The 13708-nt window shown below is 45.1% G+C and overlaps 1 protein-coding gene across 1 annotated transcript in view; it reads left to right on the top strand.

Moving 5' to 3' along the window:
- The window catches only part of LOC137524268 (nuclear factor 7, brain-like), a 71491-nt gene that overhangs the window by 33074 nt on the left and 24709 nt on the right, over nt 1–13708 (top strand). The window lies entirely within an intron of this gene.

The raw sequence follows: 13708 nt of genomic DNA, 5'->3' as shown, positions 1-13708 counted from the left end.
AGAAGGGGAGGTGGGTTCAGATTCTCATGATAGTGCAGAAGAATTTAAAGAGACCCCGTCTAAATTTAAATTTAAAGTAGAGGACACAGAGGGCCTTATTGATGCTATTATTGATAGCTTACAGATTGATAAAGGGAATTCAGATTCGTTAACTCCTCATGATAAACTCTATGAAGGGTGGCAAGACAGTGAAGGCATTGTTTTTCCAGTTCATAAGTCTATTCGCCAGTCTATCCTGAAGGAGTGGACCGAGCCTGATAAAAAACTTGTTTTTTCTAAAGGAATGAAGAGAAGATTCCCGTTTAGTGAAGAGGAGGTTAATTTATGGGGTAAATGTCCTAAACTTGATACGCCCTTTTCTCAGATGGTTAAAGAGGGAGAATTGGCCTTTGAAGATTTAGGCTCTTTAAAAGATCCGTTAGATCGGAAGACGGACGCTTTTTCAAAACGTACATGGGAGGCTATTTCGGCTATTTTTTGGCCGACTATAGCTTCTACGTGTGTATCAAGAACCATGTTGTTGTGGTTGGATCAATTTAAATATAAGATTCAGGAGGGGGGGGGGGGTGGCTTAACACCGGAGAGGAATGGCTGCCTGAGTTCTGAGCTCCTGACCCAGACGTCGCTATACTAAGCTGTTACAGCTCCCACCTACACCTGGCAATGAGCAGACGAACTCGAGGACAAACAGCTGCTGGTACTCCGAGAGACTCCCAAAAGAAATTTGGCCGCAGTCTTCCAGATTTATTCCGCTCACAATCGGAGAAGAAAGCCGCGGCCTCCTCTTCTAAGATGGCGCCGGCCCGCGCTGTGTCGCCCGCTGGATCGGCTACCTCCAGAGGATCTTCTGAGCGTGAGTACGAACGCCCGGCCAAACGAAGAGACTCAGTGACATATGCCCATATGAGAGGTTTTGCTGAGGATATAAAAGCTACATTCACAGCCGCAATAGCGGAGATGAGGGAAGACATGGCAGCAATAGGCACGCGGCTTGATACCATAGAGTCAGCAGGGTCCAAGAGAGAAAAAAAGATAAAATCCCTCACTAAGATAGCCTATACACACGATACTAGATTTATTGACCACCAACGTCACCTCGAGGACCTCGATAACAGAGGCAGGAGATCCAATATCAGTCCGAGGCGTTCCGGAATCCGTAACTGCGGAGCAGATACCTGCAGCCTTGACCGCCATCTTTAATGAGCTGCTGGGGCGCCCAAAAGAGCAGGAGATCGAGCTAGTACGAGCTCACAGGGCCCTGCGTCCCCAAAGGGGAGAGAGTGATCCCCCCCGTGACATTATCTGCTGCTTACAATCATTCCCCTTAAAAGAGGAAATCATGAAAGCTGCAAGGGGCCAAGATGCGGTGATGTTTAATGAAGCTCAGATAGCGCTTTTCCAAGATCTGTCCCCAATAACATTAGATCAACGTAAGGCCCTGAAACCTTTACTACTGCTTCTCACGGAAAAGAATATCCGATACAGGTGGCGTTTCCCTTTTGCACTCTCAGTTACAATAGATGAACGTACTCACTCATTGAAAATGCCCTCTGAACTGGAGGAATTCTGTGCGGCCCTGAACATCTCAGTCCCTAAATTGCCACTATGGTACGCAGGCTTCCTGCCTCCCCCACAAGAGTCGGACAATACCAGCATGCCCCAGGAGAGCAAGACCCGTCATACCCCTGCTAAGCAATCCAAACAGGGACGTAAATCCTCAAGCAAGCAAGGGTCTCAAAGGGACCTCTTTGACTCTGATCAAGCTTCTCAACCAGAATGAGTCTACTTAGTTGGCTGGCAATATGTGATTAATCATATGCACCCCCTTTTTTCTTTTCCCATCCTTGATTTTAGGTGGACTATAAGGTTAACTTCACCATCTCTCGGAGACTAAACCACTAATTATTATTGTTAAAACCGGCTGACTGTCCCGATATATGTTAATGTTATAATGCTTTATGATGTTTTGGTTTCATACAGGTGGGGACTACGTCCCTGATGCGGCGCAGCCGTCCCATGGACTGGCTGAGGCTGCACATGGGGACAGAACTTATTTAAACTTAATAGGTCTGGGTCTCTACAGAACTTTTGGGTTAATATTGTACTGTGTTTTATACTCTTTCAACAGTGATTTTTGACTTGTCTTTATTCCCCGAGTTGATAAGTTTAACCATCCTCCCTGGTTTTTTTCTACACCTCCCCAACAGAGAGCTTGACTCTCTGTCTTTTTCTCACACGCTAAGTGACACGCCGCTCATAGCCAGGTGTGTCACGTGAGTATTCTCTAGCCTTTGCACTTTTTTGCATAAAGCGAAGCTGTTTGACGCTTACGCTCCGATCCCAGAGTAAACCTAACTTTTCAGACCTACGTCACGAGCTCTATACGATTTCCTTAGCCTACATAATATGATTATTTTGCCTGCTCTTCTACTGACCTGGCCCTTTTTTTTCATAACTTGCAGTATGTCCCAGTCCAGCTCCCCCCACCACTCTCCCTGGAAAATCGTATCATGCAATACTAATGGCCTTAATATTCCTGAGAAAAGGTCAAAATTTTTGTCCTTTATAAGGCAGGAACATGCTACTTTTGCCTTTTTTCAAGAGACCCACTTTCGTCAGGATGCGGTCCCCAAATTCTACGATAGATTCTATCCGACCCACTATCACGCAACCTCCCCCTTACAGAAGGCAAAGGGAGTGTCTATCCTTATCCATAGATCTATACACTTTCAGTTGATATCCCAAATAAGCGACCCGGAAGGTAGATGCCTCTTCTTGCAGGGAAAGATCCATGACAGAGATGTGACGCTGGCATCCATCTACAGTCCAAATACCAATCAGGTCAGCTTCTTCAAAACAGTGATAGACACGTTACTACTATTTTCTAAAGGGATGCTGATTCTAGGGGGAGATCTTAATTTGCCACTAAACCCCCTCCTGGACACGTCAAATGGTTCCTCAGCCATGAGATACAAAGACCTTAAAAAAATTAAAGACCAGCTAGACAGACTGTCTTTGGTAGATATGTGGAGGCTTCTACACCCCAAAGACAGAGACTACTCCTTCTTTTCGGCTACCCACAAAAAATACTCAAGACTAGACTACCTGTTCTTACAACAGAGAGATGCCTCATTGGCTACTCAAGCCTCAATTGGGATCCAGTCTTTGGCGGACCATGCTCCGGTCTCTTTATCAATCAACCCGCCTTGGACAGCCCCTACCTCTTTCTGCTGGAGACTAAACCCCTTCTTATTAACTGACAAAAAATAATATAGAGCTGCTAAGGAGACATCTGTCTGAATTTTTCATGACAAATCAAAATAATGAACAATCAGACTTGCTCATATGGGAAACACATAAACCCTATATTAGGGGACAACTAATCCGCATGGGAGCTAAGGCCAAAAGAGAGAGACAGGCTGCCATAGACCACCTATACGCACGCATTCGCAAACTAGAAAACCAGCACAAAAAATCCTTACAAGACAAGACTTTAGAGGAACTAGCTACCCTTAGATCCCAGCTATCCTCCTCCCTATCATATGGGATTAGACGCAAGTTCCTACTTGCTAATGGCACCTTTTATCAACATGCCAATAAATGCGGCACATTACTGGCCAAGGCCCTTAGGGAAAAAACGGCTAAAACACATGTGAAATCCATCACCAACGCAAAAGGGGAGAAGAAATTCACCATCCCTGACATAGCGGAAGAATTCCGCAAATTTTATCACTCTTTATACAACCTTCACACTCCCACTTTAGGCAAAAACTCCACTCTCACCAGAAAACAGGCAATTTCTCAATTTCTAGAAAAATATGGCCTGGCCTCTCTTGATCCTAAAGAACGAGACAACCTCAATGACCCCATTACAGAGGAAGAGTTTTATTTAGCTGTAAAAGGACTAAAACCAAATAAAAGCCCAGGCCCAGACGGCCTTACGGCCCAATATTACAAACTCTATGCAGACACCTTGTGCTCCCATTTTCTAGACGCTTTTAATAAAATTACGGAGTCAGCTACTCCATCGAAGCAACTCTTAGAAGCACATATAACGGTAATTCAGAAGCCAGATAAGGACCCACAGTCCTGTGCTAGCTACCGTCCCATCTCTCTTCTAAATACTGACCTGAAGCTTTTTGCCAAAATCCTGGCTAATAGAATACTACCTATTTTAGAGTCTAGGATCCATCCCGACCAGGTTGGTTTCCTACCGGGGAGAGAAGCAAGGGATGGGACGATGCGAGCTATAGGTGTACATGCATGGCTAACTCGGCATTCGTCGGAGGGATTTTTCCTCTCGACGGATGCCGAGAAGGCTTTTGATAGGGTTGCGTGGGACTTTCTTAAAGCCTCCCTAGAGCATATGGCACTGGGAAACCAAATGCTTAACTGGATCTCCCTACTGTACGCTAACCCCACGGCAAAGGTCAAGGTGAATGGCTTTCTATCAGACTCCTTTCAACTGGCAAATGGCACCCGACAAGGGTGCCCTTTATCACCTTTAATTTTTATTACAGTTCTGGAGCCTTTTTTAAACTGGGTCAGAGAGGACACGAACATCAAGGGCATACATATGGGTGGGAAAGAGCACAAGGTGTCTGCATTTGCAGATGACCTATTATTTTTTCTATCTTCTCCTAACACTACCCTACCTATTCTCCTAGAAAAAAATGAAACATTTTGGAATCTTGTCTAACTATAAAATTAACCTAGCTAAATCATCAGCTTTAAATATTTATCTTCCTTCTTTGACATTTGAACACCTGAAATCAGTTTTCCCTTTCCAATGGGCAAAAACTTTGCTGCGATACCTAGGCATCCAGATACCTATTAAACTTACACAGCTTATAGATTTGAACTTCCTCCCAATCATTAAAAGTGTAATTGCTGATATCCAGAAGTGGGGCTCTTTACCCCGCTTGTCTTGGTTTGGACGCATTGCTTCCATAAAAATGAATGCACTACCACGTATTCTATATGTGAGTCAAGCAGTACCTGTCTATCTTTCTCAGAAATACTTTGCATCCCTACAATCCGCCATTAATAAATTCATTTGGGACAAGCGCCCAGCTAGAATCAAGCACTCTATACTCGCTCTTGACAAAACTGAAGGAGGCTTGGGACTCCCAAATATCTACAAATACCATCAGGCTGCGGTCCTTAGCAGAATACTAGAGTGGTGTTACCCTGGCTCCACTAAAAGATGGATCCAGACAGAACAGGCCTTTTCTGCCATACCACTAAACAAGATCCCCTGGCTACCTCAAGCTTGCCTACCTGATCTTATAAAAGCAAATCCACTGATGCTAGCCACAATAAAAACCTTTCAGCAGTTCACCTCCAAAGGCAGCCTGTCCACTCTCCCAGGCCCTTTAACCCCAATAATCGACAACCCGGAATTCCCACCAGGTCTCGAGAATTCCTTCTTAACAGGACTGAAATCTAGAGATATCAGACTTAGAGACGTGTCCAGGAGGGGTGCTCCCATTCCTATTAGGATCTGACAATCTTTGAGGAAGGAATGACATGCCCCCAATGGGCCTACTTACAATTAAAAAGCTTCATCAATTCCGCCTCCAAAAAAGGTAATCTATCAAGAAAACTGACGGACTTTGAAATTAAAGCATCATCCAATCTCCCCCAGCGTCACTCTGTGTCATGGATGTACAAAGCTCTTTTATATTTAGAAGCTCCGGAAAGACTTCCCTACCAGGAAAAATGGGACCAGGCCCTAGGGAAAACTCTCTCTGAGGAGCAATGGGACCACATCCTGACGAATTCTCACAAAGGCACAATTAATATCAGCACACAAGAGTTGAACTACAAACTCATATCCCATTGGTACAACACCCCTGCCAAACTTAAAAGCATGGGCCTATCCGATAACGATAAGTGCTGGAGATGTGGGAACACGGGAGGGGACCTCATACACATCTTTTGGACCTGCCCTAAAATAATTAACTACTGGCACCAGGTTCACACTTGGGCAAAGAAAATCTCCTCCATTGACATCCCTTTCACCCCAGAGACATATTTACTTCATGAAATCCCTTTTTCATTTAAATCCTACAAAAAGTGTATACTCATACACCTAATTAACGCAGCTAAAGCTATAATCCCTGTACTATGGAAATCAGAGAACCCCCCGGCCATTGCCCAATGGTGGGATAGAGTGAATCGAATAGCTGATATGGAGGAGATAGTTCTTACAGCCCAAGACAGGGTAGACAACTACATTAAAACATGGGCCCTATGGTATGACTTTCGTGACTCATCTGATTATAAGTTAGTGATGCAAAAATCTTAAACCAAATACACTGCTCAAGAAACGTTTACTCTGACCGAATGTGTTAAAGCTTTGTTCCATGCTATTTCTCTATAGACAACTGATGATAGCTTACTACATGTTAAGATTTAATATGCCTTTGAATATATGACTTATCCTTGTACACCTATATACATGCTCTTACCATCTTTGTATGTTATTTGATCATATTCACTTAAAGAGAACCCGAGGTGTGTTTAAAGAATGTTATCTGCATACAGAGGCTGGATCTGCCTATACAGCCCAGCCTCTGTTGCTATCCCAAACCCCACTAAGGTCCCCCTGCACTCTGCAATCCCTCATAAATCACAGCTGTGCTGTGAGGCTCTGTTTACATCTGTAGTGTCAGTCTCAGCTGCTCCCCCGCCTCCTGCATAGCTCCGGTCCCTGCCCCCGCCCCTTCCCTCCAGTCAGCAGGGAGGAAAGGGATGCAGGCGGGGACTGGAGTTCTGCAGGAGGCGGGGAGAGCAGCAGACTGACACTAAAGAGATAAACACAGCCAGCTCTGACAAGCTGTTTGTCAGCAGCCTGGCTGTGATTTATGAGGGATTGCAGAGTGCAGGGGGACCTTAGGGGGGTTTGGGATAGCAATAGAGGCCGGGCTGTATAGGCAGATCCAGCCTCTATATGCAGATAATATTCTTCAAACCCACCTCGGGTTCTCTTTAATAAAGCTTGAATGTGAAAAAAAAAAAAAAAGATTCAGGAGGGGGCTTCTAAGGAAGAACTTCTGGAGGCCTTAGAATTACTTTTTAAAGGCACTAGCTACCTGGCAGATGCATCAGCAGAAAGCATCAAGATACAGCGAGAGCAGCTGGGTTAGCCAATGTTACTAGAAGATCAGTTTGGCTTAAAACTTGGGAAGGAAGTATCACTTCAAAATCCAGGTTATGTTCAGTCCCTTTTACAGGTAATCTGTTATTTGGGCCTGAATTGGATGCTACTTTGGAAAGGACTTCTAGTAAAAAGAAGGTCTTTCCAAGGAAAAAGGTTACGCAGCCTACCAAACGTCCTTTCAATAGGCCACGTAATCAGCGTCAAGGACAGTCTAAAAGGAAAGGATGGTCCTTTAACAAAAATGGTAAGGGGGGTTTTCTTATCAAGCCCCAGGATAATAAAAAACCCCAATGACCATCAAGTGGGGGGTCGACTGAAGAACTTCAGCGAGGTGTGGAGAAATTCAGTCGCCAGCCCATACATTTCCACAATTGTGAAAATGGGTTATCGAATAGAGTTCAATTCTGTTCCTCCCAACAGATTTATGATAGCAAGAAATCCGGTAGATGCGGCAATGTCGCAGGAATTGTCTCGAATTCTGAAAGTCATGGTAGATCAGAAAGTGATCATTCCAGTCGTTCGGTCGGAACAGGGAAGGGGGTTCTACTCTTCCGTGTTTCTGGTAAAGAAACCGTCGGGGAAATTCCGGTTAATTCTCAACTTAAAGAAATTGAATCCGTTGGTCAAGTACAAACGATTCAGGATGGAATCGATTTATTCTATCAGAAATCTGTTGGAAGCAGAGTCATTCATGGTCAATTTGGATCTGCAGGATGCATATTGGCATGTTCCCATTCACCCATATTCACAGAAATACCTCAGGTTTGCCGTATCTCTAGAAGGCACTCTGTGTCACTTCCAATTTACTTGCCTTCCCTTCGGGATCAGTTCAGCACCTCGCATTTTTACAAAAATTATGGCGGAAGCGTTAGTTCCTCTCCGGGAGCAAGCTATCCAGGTGATTTTTTTTTTTATCTCGACGATATTTTGATTTTTGCCGATTCAGTGGAGCTTTTGAAGGCACATCTAGAGACTTCTTTGAGGTATCTGGCAGATCTGATGTGGTTGGTAAATCGAGACAAATCTGTTTTGATACCAACTCAAACGATAAAATTTTTAGGAATGATGGTAGACACGTCAGTTCAAAAGATGTTTTTGCCACAGGAGAAGATAGACAAGGTTATGATCGAAATAACCGGTCTACAAAGGAACCCAAAAGTTTCCTTAAGAGTGATATTGAGAACTCTGGGACTTTTGTCTTCCACAGCTCCAGCAGTTCAGTGGGCTTTGGCACACCAAAGGCTGCTTCAATCTTTTCTATTAAAGAACTGGGACAGATCTCAGCGGAATTTGGATCAGGAAGTGATGCTTCCCTTAACAGTCATCCGGGATTTGGACTGGTGGCTGAACAAGGGAAATCTGTCCCAGGGGAACTTATGGGTATACCCCAGAGAAGTAACTATCACAACAGATGCCAGTGCTTGGGGGTGGGGTGCTCACGTGGAGCATCAGGCCTTTCAGGGACAGTGCAATCAGGAAGAGAAAAAATTCTCGTCCAATCGGAAAGAATTGAGGGCAGTAAAGTTGGCTCTCATTCAAGCACAAAAGATTGTACAAAACAAACATGTTATGGTGAGGTCAGACAATTCCACCACTGTGGCATATATAAACAAGCAAGGGGGCACGAGGTCGGAATGGTTGCAAGAGGAGGCAAAGGAAATCTGTACTTGGGCCCAGGTGAATGTGCTATCTCTGAAAGCTCTTCATCTGAAGGGTCTTCAGAATCTAGACGCGGACAAGCTAAGCAGGAATGCTGTTCTTCCGGGAGAATGGGCCCTGAACAGAGAGGTTTTTGCTCTGATTTCAGATGTCTGGGGTGTTCCTTCAATCGATCTTTTTGCGACGAAGCAGAATGCTCTTCTGCCAGTTTTTTGCTCGATAAATCCAAGGGGCGAGCCTTGGGGGATAGATGCGCTGTCACAAGTATGGAACTTTCCTCTGGCGTTTGCTTTTCCTCCTCTGCCTCTCATTCCATTAGTCATCAAAAAATGGAAGGAGATTCAAGCCCCATTAATTCTGATTGCGCCGGTTTGGCCAAAAAGAAGTTGGTTCTCAATGCTAAAAAAGTTAGCTGTGGAACCTCCTCTGAGGTTGCCGGACAGGAAAGATCTACTGTACCAAGGAAAGCTTTGGCATCCGGAGGTGGAAAAGTTAAAACTAGCAGCATGGATCCTGAGGTAGTTTGGCTTAAGAGCAAGGGACTTTCCAGTAGAGTTATTCAAACTTTATTGAAAAGTAGAAAGGAGTCTACCAGAAGTATGTATATTAAGTATTGGAAAACTTTTTTTCATTGGTTAGATTCTTCATCATATGATTCTTTTTCTATTCCAGCATTATTGGATTTTTTGCAGGAAGGTTGGGAAAAAGGTTTATCGGTCAGCACATTAAAAGTGCAGGTTTCAGCCTTGGCTGCCATGACAGGTAAAAAATTGGCTGCGGAGGACTTGGTGGTAAGATTTTTAAAGCTATTAGTAGACAGGTTCCAACAAAAGCACCTAATGTGTCCCCGTGGGATCTACCGTCAGTGCTAAAAGGGTTATCCAGGACTCCATTTGAACCATTGGACCAGAGTGATTTATTGCATGTTACGATTAAAACTGTGTTCCTCACCGCCATATCTACAGCTAGGAGGGTCAGTGAGATACAAGCGTTATCTTGTAAGCCTCCATATTTTCAGGATTTAGGAGACAGATTAGTTTTGCAGACAGACCCAGGGTTTCTTCCCAAGGTGGTGTCCAAATACCATAGATCTCAATCTATTGTTATTCCTTCCTTTAGTATCCAGGGGGGGAAAAAGAAGGATAAAGATCTGTACCTAGTAGATGTTAGAAGGTGTATTTTACACTATATCAAGACTACTTCAGAATTTAGGAAGTCGGATTCCTTGTTTGTCCTATTTGGGGGTAAGAATAAAGGTTGCACTGCATCCAAATCTACTATATCTAGATGGATTAAGAAAGCTATTAATATGTCTTATTCTTTGTTGAACCTGGAACTCCCGTTGTCCTTCACGGCACATTCAACTAGAGCAGTAGCATCATCCTGGGCACATAATTCTGGTGCTACCCCGGAGCAGATTTGCAAAGCCGCTACGTGGTCAAGTTTTAACACTTTTGTGAAACATTATAAGTTGGATGTGTTATCAGAACAACAGCAAGCCTTTGGTCGTAAGGTCCTGAAGGCTGCTACCCACCCTGAGGTTTGATTCTTGCTTATCATCTCGGAGTCTTGTCCCAGAGGATCACTGGATAAAACAATAGTTACTCACCGGGTAACGTTCTTTCTAGTGATCCTCTGGGACAAGAGTCCCACCCGATTGGGGTATAATAGATTAATTCTGTACTTGGTATGGAGCGGTTCATAGTATAAATAAGTGAAAGGAAGAGTTCTAGACAGTTATTATTTAAGACTGAGGGGAGATTCTCATGGCCTTTCTTTTATAGGGGAGGGATTGAAATATTTCCTGGAAGGGGCGTGGATATCTCGGAGTCTTGTCCCAGAGTATCACTAGAAAGAACGTTACCCGGTGAGTAACTATTGTTTTCCTTTAACATGCGTGAAGGATTTCCTAGCCTTTTGTGTTTCTGCGGTGAAATCGGGGAAGAGCATGATTTTTGTATTCACCACATGTAGTTCTCCCGCTGCCCTGGCCGCGCCCAAGATGGCGTCGCGATCTCTGAAATTAAGTACCTTGCAGATTAAAGGCCTAGGATAGGCGCCAGGAGGGCCCCGTTTCGCAGGCATGCGGTGGGCCCTTTCGATTAGGAAGAACTTTGAAAAAGTTGCAGGTGGCAGGAGACGTTTTAGAAGTCCCTCTACATATGCTGGAACATCTGCCCCTTCTGATCCCTCAGGGAGACCCAGGATGCGGATATTAGATCGTCTATTCCGATCTTCGGCGTCTACCGACCTCGCTGTCAGCGCCTTGAGCTGCTTCTGCATAACAGGTATCTCTTTTTGGTGTTGTTGAATAGTATCTTCGTTAGTGGAGACCCTGCTTTCCAGCTCCTTAACTCTCCCTTTGGTTTTGGAGAGTTCGTCAGTAAGAAAGCCAAAACGGGCGTCTATGGAGTCGATCTTGACTGTCAGGGAGGTTTGGCAGTGCTTTATGGCTTCCATGACATCGGCGATGCTGGGTTGAGGTGTATCGTCATCAGTCTGCACGCCATCTTGGGCATGGAGTTTGTCTCCCTTACCTTTCGCGGTCGATTTAGAAGGGGCGGGGGTCGCCGGTAGTTGTTCTCCAGCTTGAGGAGCATCTTTTTTGCTATCTTTGTCTTTCCCTTTTCCCATGTCTGCGGGCGAGTATGGGTTATAGCGGTCTTGATGCCTGTGCGGCCTAGCAGGGCCTGGAGCTTGCAGCGCCTCCGGGGTCGAGTATTCAGTGCCGTCGGAGTCACCCGGCGGGGGGGCACACCAATCCTCCAGTGTGGAGCCCAGAGGTTTCCCTAGATAACAGGGATGTTTGTGCCGAAGTCTGAGTCCAAATTGCAGCCCTTTTCAGGAGTTTATGAGCAGCCGAGCAGCAGAGCTCTGAAAAACGTGTCCGCTCAGAGCGCCATCCAAGCCACGCCCCCCAGGGTAAAACTTCTTATGGAGGTGGCAGTACTCACAATGACACGGTACCAAAAGAAAAGCGGTTAGGAACAGACGAGCTGGGGTATAGCATAGCGTAGTTGAGTTGAAGGTCACGCAGCTTGCGTTTAGCTGTAGCAAATTTGGCCCTTTGTTTTTGCACCTCCGTAGTAAAGTCGGGGTAGAATTAAATCGTGGTGTTTTCATATGAAATGGCGCCCTTTTCGCGCACAGAACCGCGTCTCGGTCACGATAATTTAAAAGTTTAAAAATAAAAGTACGTGGAGGCTGACCTGGAGCTGGAAGTTTGGGCGAAATCCTATGGGCCCGCTCAACCACAAAGACATGGGAGAAAGTTTCCGCGCCAAAGAGGGACTTCAGCAGCTCCTCTGTGAACTGTTCCTGGGGTATTGCCTTCAGCCTTTTCAGGTAGGCCTACAATTCTCATGTTGGATAGCCTTAAGGCAATTTCCCCAGGCCCCGTGCTGCAAGTACATTCATGCCCGCTGTGCCATCCGCTCACCTAAAAGCCTTTAATCGACTCAGACCATGCTTCTCTTCATGTAGAAATGTGCCTGCACAGGCGTGGCCTTGTTCATGCAGGCGCAGTACGGCCTCATTCTTGCTTGAAGAGGAGTGCAGTCACGAGTGTGGAATCCAATAAGAGTTTTGTTAGATTCCTTTGGGGGGTCCGCATTTGGTGGACAGTGGACCAGAGGACACAGTGAAAAGCCTGTACAAGAACCAGATGCTTCCCTCTCCTTAGGTAAGTATTTAACTGACTTGAGCTTCACCTCAGGTACACATTAAATGTCGCCCTTAACGATCATGACTCAATTGTTAGGAAAGCATTGCGTGGAACAAGTGCTGTAATAAGATGTTCCTCAGCCATGTCACCCTCACCGCTCCCTCTAGTTCCAGCTTCTCTTGTGTCATGGAAACACACATGATGTGCAGGAGAAGGCAGCACTAGAGGGAGAGGTCGAGAGGCGGTTACTCATCACTGGAGGCGCCCAGAGCGGGTGAGAGAAACGATGCTGGTTCCGTTGCGTATACTCTGCAAGATGAATGGAGGAGGAGCATGCGGCGGCATGACGGTTCGGCGGACTGTTGTTTGTATGTCCGGCGTTCTTAAAGGACCTCTGTCACGAAAATCTTACAATTTAAAATGCATGTAAACACATACAGTACAAGTAAGGAGCATGTTTCTTCCAGACTAAAATGAGCCATAAATTACTTTTTTTTTTTTTTTCCTATGTTGCTGACACTTACAGTAGGTAGTAGAAATCTGACATTACCAACAGATTTTGGACTAGCCCATCTTCTTATGGGGCTTCTAAGGGTTTTCTTTATTTTTAAATGCACTTAGTGAATGGCAGTTGCTCCGTCCAACTGCCAAAGAAGTGTACGGTGAGCAGTGAGGCTGGCCAGCATCTTTGTATAAATCTTTTTCAGGGAGTGTCTTTATTAAGAATAAAGGCCATGCTGAGAATCCCCCATGAAGAGATGGACTAGCCCAAGTCGGTAATGTCAGATTTCTACTACTTACTGTAAGTGACAGCAACGTAGGAGAAAAGAAATTTATAGCACATTTTACTCTGGGATAAATGTGCTTCTTATTTGTATGTGTTTTCAATTTTAAGATTTTCACGACAGTTCCTCTTTAAGTCAGGGACTCCCTGTATACTAAAATGTAGGGATTTGGAGTTCTGCCCAGCTACAGATATAAAAGGCATGTATTTGATTTTTAGCTAATCTTAAAGAGAACCTTTAACAAAGAAAAAGTTTCCCTGGGGGGTACTCACCTCGGGAGGGGGAAGCCTCAGGGTCCCAAGGAGGCTTCCCCCTCCACTGTAGCTGCAGGCAGTCCAGCGCTGGCTCCCCCGAAGTCTCCTGCAATCCTGGCTCGACAAGCCTGACAAGCTACATTTACCTTCCCTGGTTCCAGTGGGGGCGCTGTTGCTGCTC

The sequence above is a fragment of the Hyperolius riggenbachi genome, chromosome 7 (genome assembly GCF_040937935.1).
Source record: "Hyperolius riggenbachi isolate aHypRig1 chromosome 7, aHypRig1.pri, whole genome shotgun sequence".
In the NCBI taxonomy this organism is placed as follows: Eukaryota; Metazoa; Chordata; class Amphibia; order Anura; family Hyperoliidae; genus Hyperolius; species Hyperolius riggenbachi.
This window is presented reverse-complemented; position numbering and strand designations above follow the sequence as displayed.